The sequence below is a fragment of the Panicum virgatum genome, chromosome 6K (genome assembly GCF_016808335.1).
Source record: "Panicum virgatum strain AP13 chromosome 6K, P.virgatum_v5, whole genome shotgun sequence".
NCBI classification, from domain to species: Eukaryota; Viridiplantae; Streptophyta; class Magnoliopsida; order Poales; family Poaceae; genus Panicum; species Panicum virgatum.
Window position 1 is genome coordinate 47,312,517 of NC_053141.1, and position 18,752 is coordinate 47,331,268.

At 48.0% G+C, this 18,752-nt stretch overlaps 1 long non-coding RNA gene across 1 annotated transcript; it reads right to left on the reverse strand.

Moving 5' to 3' along the window:
• Positions 1-1,870: 1,870 nt before the first annotated feature.
• Positions 1,871-2,183, reverse strand: LOC120713788. The gene is made up of 2 exons (XR_005691269.1): positions 2,101-2,183; positions 1,871-2,000 (listed from the first exon to the last, which is right to left on the reverse strand). It is a non-coding gene; the product is annotated as an uncharacterized LOC120713788 (long non-coding RNA).
• Between the last annotated feature and the right edge of the window lie 16,569 nt (positions 2,184-18,752).

An 18,752-nucleotide genomic window follows, 5' to 3' on the forward strand; every position in this document is an offset into this window, starting at 1 on the left:
CTAATAAGTACTAATCCGGTGGCCGACACTGACAAGTGACAAACCACAGCTTAATACAGCGGTGATCATTGGTTCAGTCTCTAGAACGATTCAACCGAACTCTGATGCAAATCTATCTATTATCTTATTATTTGGTCAATAAATGGAGCCTCCACGTTCGCTCTCAATGCCTAAAAATTCCCACATTAATCGGAGAAAATAAGAGAAATTAAAATTACCCATCACTGTCATTATGATAAAAATCGACCCAAAATACTCCTGTGTCTAACTAAATATAGCGCACCTTGCTATTATAAAGAAATTAATCCAATTACTGTCATTGGAGGAAACGGCGATGGCGGCGTGTGGGGTGGCCGGGTGGACACGCTCGGCCGGGACGTGCGCAGCAGGATGTCATTGACCATGTAATTCTTTTTGATTGATGATGAAGGTCATGGTAAATTAAGAGAGATGCTAATTGACCCGTCTACTCTCTCTCTCTCTGCGTTATGTATAAGAAGAGATTAAGAGGACACGAGAAAATTGGCCGGCCTCAATTCGGATGCCATGGTGATTGGATTGGTGTTGGATACCGTTTCCGCTTCAAGAGACGAACAACTTGGCTGGCATTGGTGTCGACGTGTGCGACTGTAATGCTGTGAAAAAGTAAGGTGGAAATTCTTTAATAAAAGATGTGAAGAATTAGAAATTAAGCACATATGTGTCGAGACAAGGTGGATGAGATGATCTAGATTTAGTTTTCTAGGATGGTACGGTCTCATATCGTGTTTGATTGGGGCGGGTGGATCCGTGATGGTGTGGGTACACGCGGGGTGGGTGAGAAAAAAAATACTTTTTGACAGAAACACTCTTGAACATGCTTTATGGGTCATCTTTTGTCCCACATCTCCCGAACCTGACAAGCGTATCTAGCGTGAGGGAGTTATTTGGTTATTTGGCCAACAAATAGAGCTTTCACGTTTGCTTTTAAGACTTAGAAATTCCTACAGAGAAAATAAAAAAAACTAAAATTACCCATCACTATCATTATGATAAAAATCGACCAAAATTACCTCTGTGTCCGTGCAGAGGGCTCGCAGCGGTTGACACGCGGCGCGTGGTCGCACCCGATGCACGACAGCAAGCCGTATGCTGTTCGCTTTTCTCCTCTGCCCGGCTGCCAGTTTCATCTTTCTTTTTCCACTTCCCAGCTTTCTCTTTCTCCGCTGGATCCATCACTTCTGGCGAGGTGGCACCGGCAGCACTTCAGCAGTAGCACGCCCGGCCGGCTGGAGAAGCACGGACGAGCGCTCGCGCCCTCTCCGCCGGCGCAGCAGGTGGGCAAGCACTGCCGAGAGCAGCAGCAGCCTTTGGCTTCATCGTCGACGTCCGGGCATGGTCTGGAGCGGAGGCGTTCGCCTCCCTCGTCGGCACACAGGGCTCGCCCAGTAGCAGCAGGCCGGCAGCTGCGCCTTCCTCGTCAAGGGCTTGATCGGGACTTCGGGAGCAGCGGCTTGCGGCTCCTGCGGACGGCGCGCGGTGGGGAGAGAGGCGGCGCATCTGCCCACATTTTTTTTTTCTTTTGCTATACTAGTAGGGTGCACGTGTGGCACGCACATGTTTAAAAAAAACTAAATAAAAAAAATTATATTACAAAAAATATGTATTAATAGCCACATCTACTATTAACTTGTGGATACAATATTTAGTACATTGTTCGATACAAATTTACCTAAAATGAAAATTTTAAGATATACAGATCATATGGACATGACCATATATGCATGCAACCCATCTATGACATCGCAAAAATTATATAGGAGGGTAAAATTAAGAATAAAAATATTTGCATTGGTCATATTTTGATTGTAGCACATCTTTTTTTCTTCTTCAGAAAATCCACATATGAATGCTACATCTAACATACATATTATAAAAATTTAATGATGCAGAATCTTCACATCATGTCGCCAGAATTTAATTTCCAACTCATATCCCATTTATGATGGACTCCGGTGTCACTGCAAATGATTAAAGTTCCATTAAGTAAAAAAAACCCAATCAGGTTGGCCCTTTGAATTTATAATATATTAGTGATAACCAACAACTCATATGAGATACCTTCATTTTGAAGACCGTAGAATATCTCTGAAAACAATATTTTTGGTTCTTCTGCCGGTGGGATCAAGATCTTTGTTAGGTTTGGCTAGCATCTATGTAGTTGAACGTGAAACACCTCTTGATAAGTCAACATATAGCTGTCCATGAGAGAAAACAGGCTCTGAAAGATAGATCCCAACATTTGGTATAGTTTGACCCTGAGCTTTATTTATAGTCATTGCAAAACTGAGTTTTATTGGAAATTGTTTCCTCTTGAACTTGAAAGTTAGTGAAATATCCTCTAATGGAGACAAGGGAATCCTTGGTATAAAAACTCGATTTCCAGCATGCTGTCCATTTACAATTTCACAATCAATTGTATTGTCCTAAAAAACCTTCACTATAAGTCGAGTTTCATTGCACAGTCCATGATGAGGATCTAGATTTCGAAAAAATATGACTGGACAGTTCTTCTTAATTTTAAACTCATGCGGAGGAAGACCATTTGGAGTAATTGAGTTCAGAAAATCAAGAGGATAGTTATTAGTTGAGTCATCATCTACAGAATCATGACTGTAGTAAATCTTTTCTTCTCCAGAAAACTTTGCAATCATCATTGCGTTGAGGCTATCAACATACTCATTTCTTGTTGACAAGATAGCACGCTCGCGTATGTAACTGATGGAGGTGCAATTGTTAGCTAGATCAGGAAACACATGATCGATGAGAATATCAATAGACTGATCATCATTATACTCAAGCATAATGTCATCTGGCAGATCTACATAATCATTTGGGAAGGTCTTTTCTGTTCCATCACCAATTATTAATAGAAACTGCGAGAACCATACATCATTCTGGGCCCTCATGTTCTGCTTCAGCCGTATTATCTTGATATCATCCCATATATAGGATTGAAGCAAGGTAGCGTCACAAATTTGTGCTCTAGTACCTCTAGGAACAACAAGTAGAACTTGTCTGAAATCTCCTCCAAATACCATTACTTTACCACCAAACGGTAAATCACATCCTGTAATATCCCGTAACGATCTGTCAAGTGTTTCCACAACCTGCCTTCATGTCATCGCAGCCTCATCCCATATAATTAAAGATGCCTCACGCAGTAGTGTTGTAGTACCACTTTGTTTGGTAAAGTTGCAAACAAAATTATCTTGAAGTTTTATGAGAATTTTGAACCTCGAATGAGCCGTACGACCACCAGGCATGATGGATGCTGCAATACCGGATGTAGCTGTAGCCACTGCGATGCGGTCCGTAGATCGAACTTTGGCCAAAAGAGCCCTGTAAAGATGTCTTGCCGGTCCCGCCAGGACCATCCACAAAGAAAACTTTCTCTTTATTTCTGATGACATGATCAAAAATTTCGTTAAAACCTTCCATTTGCTCAGTATTGAGAGACTCGGCTAATTTAATATCTTTATCAGATGCAACAATTTTTCTCTCCTCAGTTAGTTCCCTATAATAATCTCTATCTGTCTCATCTGTTTGGCCAAAATTTTAATTATAAGTACAAGTATACAATAAATAATAATAATAGCAACACAACATCACAAATAAAATTGGAAAAATATATTACCAGACAGATGCATATGTGGCAGGCCGTAATTTCTGATGTCTTTACCCATCGAGGAGAGAATATCCGTGATGTCCCTAAGGACAAATTGTTCAACACTTGAAGAATTTCCATGAACCCGCAAACATTCTTCTGAGAGCACATGGCATCTGAAAAGCTACTGCTTCGCTAAGTGCATTGTCGAGTGACCTATCTGTTTCAACAAGACCAAGTTTCTCACAGCATTCTCTAAAAGTAGGACTCACCACACCACGAACTGTTCTGATTGATATGAATGATGTTGGACCTCGAACATGATTTAGAAGAACTCGAAGATAGAATCTTTCGCCCTCAGATGGGTACGATACACCAACCTTCCAATCTGGTAACTTCTTTTTCTAGTAGACCAAACCTTTTTGGGCTTGTTCCATGTATAATGTTCTGGAAATTCCCTGTATAAGTATCTTCGAGCATTTGGATCTTCGTTGTTCATTCTAAAGAATTCTGTTAGCATCGATCTTTGGTTCCTAGCGTGTTCCAGCACATCTTCAAGGTTGTCTTCATCATTGAATGGGACCATGTGCATGCCAGGAAGATAAACTTGCATCTGTAAAACATGGGGATACATGGAAAACATTGGGAACCTATAGAGGCGGTATACTGCTTCAATAGACGTTATACACCGTGCCTTCCTATACTGTTTAATTTCATTTATCTCTATCTCTCCATTTTGGTCTTGATTCGCAATTGCGAATGATGCACAGTCCGTGCCCTTGTATACATATTTATAAAGATACTTGCAACCTTTGATACTGCTTGAAACTTCAACATTGATGTGACAATTATATCTCATCAGGAGTGTTGGATTATATGGTACAACCCATCTATTATCCAACCATTTCTTACGCACAAATATCTTGTGACCATTATTCCGTCTTCTGTATATAGGATATGCATCCTTTCCTTGCTCTGTGGTCTCACTGAACTGTTTAGGGTATCTGAAACGGCAAGCACCATCCTACATGCAACCACAATTTCTGTTAAGAACACCACAAGGGCCATGCATCATATGTTTGCAAACAAGTTCGTGGAGAAGAGGGTATTTCTTTTCATCCGGAAGTTCTGCTGAAATATATTTGTCAAAATCATCTGGCCCACTAAGCTTTGAACTGCTGTCCATTATAAGCAAGAAATGTTCATGCGGCAAACCTCTTTTCTGAAACTCGGTAACGTGTGCCCAAGCTGCCACTTTCCCAAAGAACCCCTTCTTAATAACAAAGTCATGGAAATCAATGAGTTTTGCATGATAAACCCTCGCCAAAATAACAAAGTAATCTGGCTTTCCATATTTAGCTACTAATGATATTGCATCCATGAATCTGCACTGCACATCTCTATCACTTCTAGGAAAATTCTTAGATAAAACAACCAATTTACCAGCCTTCAGACCTCTATGCTCTCTGACAGCAAGGGTGTCCATTATACCCTGTGTAACGTCCTGCCTCCCCGAGGCCGGGCCCGCTTACATCTGGCTGCTTTCTAGGACATAGACTGTCCTCACAGACCAACACCAATCTTTTCTGCAGACTTTGTCCTCACTCGTGCGCACCCGGGAAGAACTTCCCGGTCGGTCACCCATCCCCAAATTTCTCCGGGCCAAGCACGCTTAACCTCGGAGTTTTTTGGAGACCGGCTTTCGGAAAAAAGTTGCAACTTGTTTGTATGAGTATCCTATTAATCCTATTAAGCCCTGGGCCGGGGTGTCACATACTCACCCCCTTAAGAGACCGACGTCCCCGTCGGTCAATCCCAAGCCAGGAACGTCATCTCTTGGCCACGTCCCGTACGTCCAGTGACAGCAGCCCATGTGCCACGTCCGTGCGTCCAGTGCCAACGGTCCCTTTGCCACGTCCGTGCGTCCAGTGCCAACAGTGCATCCCAGATGCCCGCGCACTGACCCGCCACGCGCCCGTGCACATGCCGGTGGCATCTGCGCCCCAACGCGCCCGTGCTCATGCCTCCGCACTTACGCCCGTACGTGCCCGTGAAACCGCGAGAGTCGGCTCTGATACCATTCTGAAACGAACCGGCCTTCCCGAGGCCGGGCCCGCTTATATCTGGCTGCTTTCTAGGACATAGACTATCCTCACAGACCAACACCAATCTTTTCTGCACACTTTGTCCTCACTCATGCGCACCCGGAAAGAACTTCCCGGTCGGTCACCCATCCCCAAATTTCTCCGGGCCAAGCACGCTTAACCTCGGAGTTCTTTGGAGACCGGCTTCCAGAAAAGAAGTTGCAACTTGTTGGTATGAGTATCCTATTAATCCTATTAAGCCCTGGGCCGGGGTGTCACATAACTGAAACGAACCGGGTTCCCGAAAGGGCAACCCGACTCCCTGTATCGTCGTGATAGTCCCTGGATCAGTCGCTATCACATACATAACTCATTTCAGGCAGAAATCACAGTCATACCAGCGATTACAGAACATTCATGGGTTTAACTTATTACAGCATTCGGGATATAAGTAATAATCTCCGAGTACAAGCCCAGTGGGCTAAAAGAAGTGCAAACAGAAAGCGTAACGGTAACTAGGTCTTCATGCTGGTCCTCCTCCGGGAATCCTCTCCTAAACAGGCAACCTTGAGTGTAGCACGCCTTCAGTCGTACCAACCGTCATCGTTGTTGTCGTACACCGAGTCATACCCTGCATCTACCCAATCTATCCCCAAGGATGGGATAGGTCCACGTCACCATCCGCATGAAGCAATATGTGGATCCATTAAGGTAAAAACAATGCCAAGGAAAAGGCTAAGGTTTCCTATGCAAGCATTTATAACAAGTCATCCATTCACCTTCAGACGCGGGCAGCTCTGGCACCCGGACTCCCGGTCAACTAACTTCCACTACAACAACTACCCAAGTTCGGTGCGGGAACTCCCTCTCCCCGCACCTCAGCTGCTATCCGAGCAGGAAAGTGGACTATAGGAAGGTAGAAGAGTATATGTGGATCTATCTACAGTGTGGTGCAAGATCAAGAGTTGTACATGACCGAGTACGCGGCTATATATATAGTTTTCACCATGCAGGGGTTGTACACCTGTACCCACTCGCCCCGAATCCAGCCGGCAAGCAACTCCGACTATCTCCGAGGCACTAGTCAACGAAACTAACGGCTACGGCACCATCCTACTCCCGGTCTGGGGCGCGTCCTCCCGCAGTAGGTCGCCCGGGGCTGTGAAGCTATCTAGAATGGAATCTCCATGGATCCTGCGATCGGGGGCTAAAGGGTCCTGCCCATTCCCCCTGACACTGAAACACTATCCTCCTGCAGTAATGGTGCCGCGCGTAGCTAGGTCGGGCTGGGTCCCCCCTCATAAAGGATAAGTGGTGTGCACATTTGACATAGTTCCATCACCGGGGCCACAAAGTCAAGTCCTTAATCCCGCAAGGGCGAGCGTCTTCGTCCATAGTTTGCGTTCTATAAACACGGTTCGCGATCGGCACCCATTACAGGTATCGCCTCCTCAACTCCTCAACTCGTGTTCCCACGGGAACAGCCTTGCACCCGCCATAGGTGCTCGCCACCCATCACAGGTGCTCACAGGGTCGTGCCCAACACACAACCCCCAGCTCCCGACCCTAAGGTTGGAGAAAGGGTCCGCTCGCCCTGCTGTAACCTATCCCCAACTCCTGTATATGTGGAGGCATCTTCCAGCATGCAAGGACTATACCATATATATGTTCCCATACCCCAATCTCACACACATAGTAGCAATAGCATACATCAACAAATGATAAACATGGGAAACAAGGAATACGGTAATAAATGGTTATGCAAGCTCATCTCAACACTCAATTAGGGGGCGTAGCGTGTCTAGCAAGCAATGCCTAATAGGTATTCAAAACATGGATGGGAATGAACCTGGGGTCTCCTCGTAGTGCTCCTGGAAGTCGGGGTAGTCGTAGCCTCCGGACTGCTCCTCGGCGTCAGGTCCTAATCGTAAATACGGGAAAGTATAAGGGTCCAAATGCAAAGATGCACAAAACTCCTCAAAAGAAGATCCAAAACACAGCAACTCCTACTCTAGTGCGTAGGTCATGATTTTAGAAGAATTATGAAACTGGTTTCATAATTTTCGGAGTTACGGTTGATTTATTATCAATTTTCTAAGCATAAAAGCATTTCTGGAAATAATAAAAGGATTTCGGAAGACATAAAAGAAAATCAGTGACACGTGGCAGCCTCTGGGCATGCCACGTGGCATGCTGACGTCAGCATGACGTCATCAGGGGGGTCGGGTATGATGACGTCAGCATGGCCCATGCTGACATCATCGTTGACTAGGTCAACGTTGACCCAGTCAACGGTCAGCGGTCGCCGGTCTCAGGTAAGGATGGCAACGGGTCGGGTTCGGGTCGGGTGGAGTGTCTGGGCACCCAAACCCGAAACCCGAATTTAAAATCCAAACCCGCCCCGAACACCGATTCGGATGAAAATCCATCCCCAAAACCGAAATCCGCGGATACTCGAAACCCAACAGATTATCCAAAACCCGAAAAAAAGTTCACACATGCGTTACTGCTTCACCGTGTGCGATTGTGCGCTAACGGGCTACGCGGTGAACCCCTGCTGGGCGCGCTGCTTGCTCTGTAGCTGCTGGACGCGACCCCGTGCAGGCTGCCTGCTTGCTTTGGGCCACGGGCCAGCTTCTGGCCTGTCCACTCCCGTGGGAGCTGCCTCTGGTCTGGCTGCCTTGGACTGGCCCATGCGGAGGAGTGCTCCTGCAGCAAGCCGTGTGGGCCTTGGGCTGCTCGTGTGTGGCCAAGCTGGGTCAGCTGCCTTGCTTGGCAGCTCGTGCTGCTTTCCGGAGCCCCGACGGTGGATCCATGGGTAAAGATTAAGATCCGCCCCAAACCCGTTAGATTTCGGGTATCCGAACCCGAAAACCCATGGGCACAAACTAAAACTCAAAACCGAAACCCGAATCCCGAAATCCACGGATATCTGCCCAAACCCGACCCACTGCCATCCTTAGTCTCAGGTGGGGCCTACTGGTCAGTCAGCGAGTCTCACCGACAAGTGGGACCCGCGTGTCAGCGCCATGTAAAAGAAAAAGAAAAAGGGCAGCGCGTCATCGGGCCGGATCTCCTCCCGGGCTCCTCTTCTTCTTGGGCCTTCTGGGCCGAACTCGGCCCGTCTCCTTCTCTTCTCCTTTCTCTTTTCTTTTCCGCGGCTGACAGCTTGGGTCCATGTGTCGGCGTCTCCGGGATCCCGTGCGGCTTCTTCTCGATCCGGTGTGAACTCCAGCGCGTGTGTGCGTGTGTGTGTTGTGTGTGCTGGGCAGGCTCGCCGCGTCGCGAACGCGACGTCGCGGCATGGGCACGGCGGTGTTCCCTGGCAGCGGCGGCTCGGCCTGGTGTCCGAGCGGGCAAGGGTGTCTTGGGTGTTGGCACGCTCACGCGGGCACTGGGTAGGGCCAAGGGTGCGGCCTGGGCGAGTCCTGTGCGCACGCACGCCGTCGAGGCGGCGGCGCGGCCATGGCGGGTCGGCGGCATCGACTCAAGGTGGCGGCAGCGGTCCACGGTGTCGAGGCAGGTAAAGGCCTGCCCCCGGGTTCCCGTGCTCGCGCGCACACAAAGCGGACGCCAGGCAAGGCCATGACGGGTCCGTGGCGGCGGCACGGGGCGAGGCGAACGACCTCCGCGGCGGCGCCAAGGCACGCCGGCGGTGTGGATCGGCACGGGCCCACCCAAGGCGAGCAAGGGCGTCGCCTTGGTGCCTTGGCCGTGGCTGTGCGCACACGCGCGGACATCGGGTTTACCCGAGTTGCGGCGTGGCCGCGCGCTAGGCACGGTGGCGCTAGGTCAGGGGAACAGCGGGTTGCGGGGTGAACGGCGGCGCGGCTCGTCGGGGTCCTGCAGGCGCACAAACAAGGGGAACGGGGCTCCTAGGGCTCGCTACCGGTGACTCAACTGCGGCCGAAGCACACCGGAGCAGGGATTTGGGCAAAAGGGGCGAACGGCGCTCACCCGTCGGGTCTGGGGAAGATGTGCTCGGTGCGGCGGCGATTCGGTGCAGGCGGGCCGAGGCAGTGCCGTACCGAGCTGCAACGTCGTTGCTGGGGTACGGGTCGCCGGCGTGGAGAAGCTCCGGCGGCGGGTCCTTCTTCTCCCTTTCCCTTCTCCCTTCCTCTCCTCCTTGACTCCTTTGTTTTCCTCTCTCTTGGCGGCGTCGTCGAAGGGGAAATCCCCTGGGTGGCTAGGGTTTTGGCGCCGGGGCCGTGGGGGTTTTATAGGCGAGGCGCTAGGGGTAGGGGTGGCCCGGACGCCGGGTGTGACACCCCAGGTGTTTAATTAGATGAACCAGAGTCATTAGCACCAAATCATGCATCCTTAACCAAGAAACGTTGAAATAGATGTGTATGTATGTGTGTCTAAGTGTATATGTGCATAGGTCGAAAACTTCAAATAGTTTTTAAACTGATGCAAGTTTGCTTGTGAAATTTCATAGGCACCTCACTAAAATCATAATAAACCAAAGTCTAGTTGAAGCCATGGGAAGAAAGTGAGTTTTTGCACATGAAATGATAAGTCGATCCACATTACCTTTCTCTTCCATAATTAATTTCAGAAAATGCTGAAAAGATCCGAAAATACAAAGTGCAAACCATACCTTAAATAAACTTTTGCCTAAAACCAAAGTTGTAAAGTTTTATATGACAAACAACTTTCATGTTCAAAGTTTTTCAAGTTGCCATGCAAAATTTGGAGAAACTTTTGAAATACAAACTGTGTAGGGAGTTCTTGGTTACCTTTAAGTTTCAAAATTTAACTCTCAAACGGAGCTTCAAATGAGTTTGTGCCTGAAACGAAAGTTGTAGGATTTTGAATTTTGAACAACTTTCGTATTTAAACTTTTTCATGATCCAATTGAAAATTTTGAGAAAACTTAAAGTCAAATCTCTTTCTCTCGCTACTCTCTCCCTCCCTCCCTCGCTCTCCCTGTTCTCCCTGCGCGCGCGCAGCCACTCGAGCGCGCACGCCCGCGCTGCTGCGCCGCTGCCGCGCTGCTGCCTCGCTGCGCCTGCTGCCGCCGCGCTGCTTCCTCGCTACGCCGCGCCATCACCATCCCACTCGAGCGCGCACGCCGCCCTCGCTGCTCCGCCCGCGCACGCCACGCTCGGCGACGGCCGCGTCCGGCCAAGCGCCGCTCGCGCCGCGGCCAGCCCCTGCCCGACGCCTACAAGAGCTGCCCAGCCTCCCTTGCAGAACAAAAGCATCCCACTCCTCCCTCCCTTTCCCCCTTGTTCTTTTTCCCCACGCAGAGGTCCCTGCTCGCGCAACCGAGCCGCACCGCGGCCACCATTGCTGCGCCGAGCTCGAGCTCGCAGCCGAACTCGCCCTCCACGTTGAGCCGCCATCCGGGCTCGCCCCGACCTACTACGACCACCCAAACACGTTCGTCGCCTTCCACTCCATCTCCCCGAGCCGCCATTCAGTCGCTCCCGCCACTCCCCTTGCCGGAACGCGAGCCACAGCCGCCCGCCATGGCCGCCGCCCAAGCTCCACCGCGGAGCTCTCCCTTCCGGCCCTCCTCCACCCGAGCAAGCCCCCTAGCTAGCTTCTCCATGGCTTGGTGGAGCTCCCAGACCATCCCACTGCCGCTTCCCCTCGCCAGAGCGCCGCCGCCACCCACTGCTCGCTGCGGGGAGCACACCTCCGGCCATCCCCAACCTCGTTTGAGCCCACAAACGGGTAGAGCTCGGTCTCCTCTAGCTCCTCCCCCACTTTCCCCTCGCCGCCGGCGACCGGAGCCGCCGGATTTCGGCCGGGAAAGGCCGCCCCTATCCTGCCCTTCTTCAACCTCCGTCCAAGGGCATGGTTGTGATTTGTTTTTAGATCCCAGGGGGTTTTGCGCTAAAGTCAAGGGCATGTCTGCAAATCTCGTTTTCAGTTTTCAGTTTCAAACAGCGAAATTGTAAATTCATTTAAAAATCGTAGAAAAATCAGAAAAATGCAAACTCAACTGTTATGGACTCTTTCCAAAGATATATACAACTTTTGTTACATGCACTTTTTCTTTTGCTCATTAGTTTTTGCTCTATTTAAAATACAAAGAATAGGTAACTTTTATGGTATCTCAAGTTATATGCTTGTTCTGGTTTTGAGTTTTGGACAGTGCTGTATTACCAAATAGAATGGCTCTGTGTAAAAATTTCATGACCATAGGAGAAATCTAGCTATAGGTTTTAATAGATCTTTATTTATGCCTAGGTTAAATAGTTTTATTTATCCAAGTTGTTCCGATATGATTAATTAGCTGAAACTTTTACAGTTTCTCTATTGTGATTCATGTATTCCTCAAAAAAAGTTTGGAAATTTTTAGTTAAGTAAAACTGATCCAAATAATTTATTGTAGGAAGAAATGTACTAAATAAAGACAAATAGTTTCTCTGTATAGAAAAATCTCATATTTTTACTAGAGCTTCTATTAGAGCACTAAATCCTTCTGGTAAAGTTTGAGCCTCTAGAAATTAGTGTAACAGTCTATGGAAATTAGTTTTGATCCATACAGCTATATGTTTCTCTATTTTTCATGCTCTGTTTACTGCTCAATAAAATCTGAAAAATTAACAGTGGACGTCACATAAGAGTAGGAAGCCTCAGTAAAAATTGTAGCATCTTTACTTGTGTGGTTTGTTCTGTATAAATGAATCTTGCTCCTAGTAGTAGCTGTTTAATGTCTTTTTAATAATTAATATGCTCAATGAAATTAGCTAAAAATTTCACAGTAGGCATGTTACTTAGATTTGTACCTTGCATAAAAAATTTCAGTACCAGAAAGTATATGTACCCCTAGTTATGGCGTTACAGGTTAGTATAGTGTTAATTAAGAAAAATACCATTTCTTCATGTCAAGAAAACGAAAGACAACAAACTCCTAGTCCTTTTATGAATAAAATCATGTTAGATAGTACTCTATAAACGATTGCCCAATAAAGATAACATAATCTCCAACTTAACTGAAGTTGTGTTGGTTTACAACTTTATAGTGAATTAAATCATGAATTGAGATCATCACGTAAACTCATGCATATGCATCTCGTGTAGATTCGACTACTCTCGCCGACGATACGTACGAGCTGGTGCCGGAGTCCGAGAGTGAGCAACGTGAAGCCCAAGCTAATCTAACTGAAGCCGCCGAAGACCCGAACCAAAGTTCGGAAGAGCCCAAGGCTAACTTTGCTTAGCAAGGCAAGCCCCGGAGCATGTCCTATCTATTGTAGATTTATGCAACTGCTTATATTCCTATCTACTTGTGCATTTAAGTTTGTAGGAATTACTTGGAACCCTAGTTGCATAATCTTAGGTACCTATGTTTGAATACCAGCATGTATCGGTCGCTAGTTGGCTATGCTAATGGTTCGGTAGAAGTCGAGTGATTTCCTGTCACTCGCGAGAATTATAGGAGTTGGATGTTTACTCCATACTGCAACTATAAGGTTCACGGGCGGGGTTGTGGTACTTGTGATACCCCGTCTATTTAGTGAAAATGGATAAGGCCGCAGTGTGTGGTAGTGGTGGTTAAGCTTTTGAACGTACTAACCACATGCCGAGAATATGGTAATCGGTAAGCTTAAGTACTGGATTGAACCGAGGTCGGAACATACTCCCCACCGTCTTGAACTCGTTCACATCTAGCTAATGGCGAGTACAGAGTCGTCGTACTGCTGTACTTGAGGGCGGTGGGCCTGTTCCGTGAAGCGGGAATTGAAGGGAACTATTGCGTCGGTGACTCTGTTCCCATGCGTGTGTTTAGGTCTGCCTGGCCAGGTTAACAAATTCGATTCGAATCGTCCGCCTCTCACGGATATTGGGATTGCTTAACCCTTTTTCCACATAGAGTAAGAAGTGGAACAATGAGGATGATGAATATGGTTGAATGATGAAAGATAATTGTTTCCCACCATGTATGCTATTGGATAGATGCTCACCTAGAATGGTTAATTGAACTAGAAATTGGGAGCTAAAACCTGAAATTAAGGATCTAATCTTTAATGCTTTTCGGCAAAACAAACCCCTCAAGCCAAAAGCCTTGCATGTCTAGATTAAGGGCTAAGTATACCCTTAGTCGGGTAAGCCTTGCTGAGTATTAGTATACTCAGCCTTGCTTGTGGCTCAACTTTGTTTTTCAGGTCATACGTTTGAAGATCAGGTAGCTAGCTTGACTTGGCCATGTACTTTACCCCCTGGTTGGTCGGTGGAATGGGATTCGACTCCGGCCGACGATGACAATGCCGAGTGATGTCATGTACGGGCTTCATCATGACATCTTGTATCGTCGTTTAGAACTCGCTCTATTTCCATTGCAGTTGATCTTTGAACTACTTTCAATTTGAATTTCAAGTACCTTTTTAAGATTTCAAACTCGGTTTGTAATATTTAAGTTAAGTCTCTGTGATGTAAGAATTTGTGAAATGTTGTACTCTCCGGACTCACCTTCGTGTGAGTTGCATGTAAGCTTTGGGTTTCGAATGCAGCTCATGTGGTTTTATCGGGACTCTACCCGACTGGACTGTCGGATTACTCCGTTTGAAGTGCGTGTTAGCCAGGATTACCTTTATGGTGATGGTTAGCGCACTTGAGCCGGATTAATTCGAGCGGTACTGCCACACCGGGGAACGGCGCGGATGTGACGGGCTCGCCGGGCGGACGCGTGGTGGCATCAGGGCTCCACAGCGGCTTTCGTGCACGAGGGGAAAGGGGGAAACGAGCGCGGCAAGGAATCGGGCCGACCGCGGGGGCAGACGCGGGCGTCAGCAGGGCAGTTGGCCGGCGGGAGTTGCGCTCTGCGCGCGGTCGCGACGCGCCGCGGGGGAAAAAGCAGGGGAGCGCGGCGGGCGTGAGGAGGAAGGGAAAGATGACAGGCGGGGCCCGCCTGTCAGTGGCTCACAGCGGCGAACGGGCGCGGGGTGAAGAGGTAGCGGGCCGAGCGTGACTGGCTGGCTGGGCCTCGCGGGCGTCCGCGCGCGTGGGCGCGCACGACCGGGCCGCAGCGGCCGGTTTTGGGCTGGTCGGGGGTGGAAAGGTGGGTTGGGCCGGCTAGGTTAGGTAGGTCTCGGCCCGGTTTAGTTAGGGAGTTTGGTTAGCTTTTTGTATTTGATTTGAATGGTTTTAATTCAAATCAAATACCACACAATTCAAATGAAAACCATTCAAACAAATCTGAAACAAGTAGAGGCAATAAACTCCAAATCCAAATGTGGCACACTATCATTTAGGTCCTTGTGTTAGAGTTATAGTTTAAATTCTAGAATTTGGGAAAGAGTAGCATTATCCCTTAAGTGATCCTAGCTACTAACACTTCCACGCAAAAAGTTTTTGAAAATTCGTATTTTTGAAGATTAGAACATTCCATAAAATTACGGGATGTTACAGTCTCCCCCCTCACGAGAATCTCGTCCCCGAGATTAAGGATTTACTTTGGTTTCGAACAGGTGCGGGTACTTCTCCTTCAGGTCGGCCTCCTTCTCCCAAGTGGCCTCTCGTTATGTGTGATTGCTCCACAGAACCTTACAGTAGGGTATAGAGGTCCTCCTTGTCTCTTTGACGGCTCTGTCTAATATTTTCTCCGGGTATTCCATATACTCTAGAGTATCTTGCAAATCCACTGCTTCTGCCGGTATAGCTTCATCTGGCACTCGCAAGCACTTGCGTAGCTGAGACACATGGAAAACTGGGTGTACTCCGGCGAGCTCTCCTGGTAGCTGTAGTTTGTACGCTAGTTCTCCGATCCTCTGAATTACGGGATATGGGCCAATGTATCTTGGTGCAAGCTTCCCTTTCACATGGAACCTCCGGGTTCCACGAAGTGGTGATACCTTCAGGTACACATGATCTCCAACTTCAAAGGCAAGGTCGTACCGCCTTTTGTCTGCATAACTCTTCTGTCGGCTCTGGGCTGTCTTCAAGTTCTCCCGAACCTTGGTCACATTCTCGGCTGCTTCTTCGATCGCCTCTGGTCCGAAGAAGGGTCGCTCTCCGACTTCTGACCACATCAGTGGTGTTCTGCACTTTCTACCATATAATGCCTCGAAAGGTGACATCTTGAGACTAGCTTGGAAGCTGTTGTTGTAGGTGAACTCTGCATATGATAGGCTCTTTTCCCAGTCTGTGCCGTAGGTCAGAACACACGCTCTCAGCAAATCTTCGAGTATTTGGTTGACTCTTTCCGTCTGACCATCTGTCTGGGGGTGGTATGCAGAGCTATACTTTAGTGTGGTTCCAATGGATTCATGCAAGCTCTGCCAGAACCGGGCGGTGAACTGTGGCCCTCTATCTGATACTATACTCTTGGGTGCCCCATGCAGTCGTAGAATGTTGTCGATGTACAATTCTGATAACTTGGCGACTCTGTATGTTTCTTTAATGGGTATAAAGTGAGCCACCTTAGTCAATCGATCAACTATCACCCATATAGCATCATGTCCGTTCTGGGTATGGGGTAATCCCACGATGAAATCCATGCTGATGTCGTCCCATTTCCATACTGGAATATCCAAAGGCTTGAGCAGTCCTGCCGGACGTTGGTGCTCGGCCTTGATTCTTCGGCACGTGTCACACTTAGCCACATACTCGGCTATATCCGTCCTCATATCCTTCCACCAGAATCGGTCTTTGAGGTCTTGATACATCTTCGTACTCCCTGGATGTATGGAGTACTTGGAATCATGTCCCTCCTTCAGAATCTCTCCCCTAATCTGTTCATTCTTGGGTACGCATATGCGATCTTTCAACCATAAGGTTCCCTGCTCGTCAACTCTGTAGTCGATGGCTTTTCCCTCCTTCATTAGTTCTTGTATCTCGAGAATCTCGGGACACTGCTTCTGGGCCTCACGAATCCTATCCTCGAGGTCATATTTGATGATCATTTCATTTAGCTGACCTTGCTCGATTATCTCAAGCTTCAGCTTATCTAGCTCGTCACACAAGTCAGGCTGTTCATCACGAACCATCACGTTATTGCAATAACTTCTTCTGCTGAGCGCATCTGCCACTACGTTGGCTTTGCCGGGATGGTACTGGATATTGAGATCATAGTCCTTGATCAGCTCTAGCCATCTTCTCTGCCTCATATTCAGTTCTGACTGGGTGAAGAAGTATTTCAAGCTCTTGTGATTGGTGTAGACGTCACATTTGTTGCCAATCAGGTAATGCCTCCAAATTTTCAACGCGTGCACAACTGCTGCGAGCTCAAGGTCGTGCGTCGGGTAGTTCTCTTCATGCTTTCTAAGCTGGCGCGAAGCATAGGCAACCACCTTGCCTTCTTGCATCAGTACACATCCAAGACCTTGGCGAGAAGCATCACAATACACCACGAAGTCCTTCCGGATGTCCGGGAGCATAAGGACCGGGGTAGTAGTAAGCTTGGACTTGAGTTCTTGAAAGCTAGCTTCATACTTCTCTGACCAGATGAAAGGTACACCATTCTTGAGCAGTTCTGTCATTGGCTTGGCTATCTTCGAGAAGTTTTCAATGAATCGGCGGTAGTATCCGGCCAATCCGAGAAAACTTCTGATGTCAGTGATGTTCTTTGGCTGCTGCCACTCTATTACGGCTTCTATTTTAGCGGGGTCCACTGCAACACCCTCGGCTGTAAGAACATGTCCCAGAAATGCAACCTTCTCTAGCCAAAACTCACACTTGCTGAACTTGGCGTATAGCTGGTTCTGCCTTAGCTTCTCGAGTACAATCCGTAGGTGCTCTACGTGTTCTTCTGCGGTCTCGGAATAGATCAAAATGTCGTCAATGAAGATCACGACAAACTTATCCAATTCCTCCATAAACACCTTGTTCATCATGTTCATGAAGTAGGCCGGGGCATTAGTCAGCCCAAAGGACACGGCAGTGAACTCATATTGGCCATATCTAGTCACAAAAGCTGTCTTCAGAATGTCTTCGGGGCGGATCTTCATCTGGTGGTAACCGGACCTCAAGTCTATCTTGCTAAAGAACTTGGCCCTCTTGAGTTGATCTAATAGATCATCAATTCTTGGCAACAGATACTTGTTCTTGATGGTTACCGCATTCAAGGAGCGGTAATCAATGCACATTCTCATGGACCCATCCTTCTTCCTTACGAACAAGACTGGTGATCCCCATGGTGAAGCGCTTGGTCGGATATAACACTTATCTAGCAAATCCTTCAGCTGCTTCTTTAGTTCTACCAGTTCTTCCACCGACATCCGATAGGGCCGTTTAGCGATCAGAGCTATACCTGGTACTAGGTCGATCGCAAACTCGATGTCCCTGTCAGGTGGTAGTCCTGGCAACTCTTCCAGAAACACATCCGGGTACTCACATACTACTGGTACATCATGTAGTTTTTGCTCTTTTGAACTATCTAGGTGGTACATCCGAGGTACCTCTCGGGATTTTAGGGGTTCTACTTTTATTTTCCTTCCACTGGGGTGTTCTAAGGTTACAAGACGAGGTGAGCATGAGATGACCCCCTTATGTTTGGTTAACCAATCCATTCCCAAGATTACATCTATCCCTTCTGATTTCAATACCGTCAGGTCAGCCACGAAAGGCATTCCTTGTATCATGACCCTCACCCCTTTGCACTCAAGGGTACACCTAAGATCTCCCTGTGGGGAATTGGTTACTATGGGTCGGCTTCTAATGGTCATGGGGAGGGAGTTTTGTGTAGCAAACTTGGTAGAAACATAGGAGCTAGTTGCTCCAGAATCGAACAATACCAAAGCTTTTGCACCATTGACTAGGTACATACCTGTCACCACCTCTGGCGCTTCACGGGCTTCCTCCTCAGTCATGTGGTTCAGGTGACCACAGTCGGTGGTGCGAGGCGTCTGCGCAGGACGGCCAATGGGTGCTGGGCCGCGCGCAGGCGTCTGGGTCCTCTTGTCGGGGTAGTCGTAGGACTTGTGGCCAGGCTTGTGGCAGGTGAAGCAAACAACCGGAGCGGTACTGGTGTTAGCTCGCTGCCCCTGCTGGAAGAGGTTGTAGCCTCCTCCACCTTGAGCTAGTCCCCTATTGTAGTTGTTCTGGTTGCCTCCCCCTCCGAAGTTCAT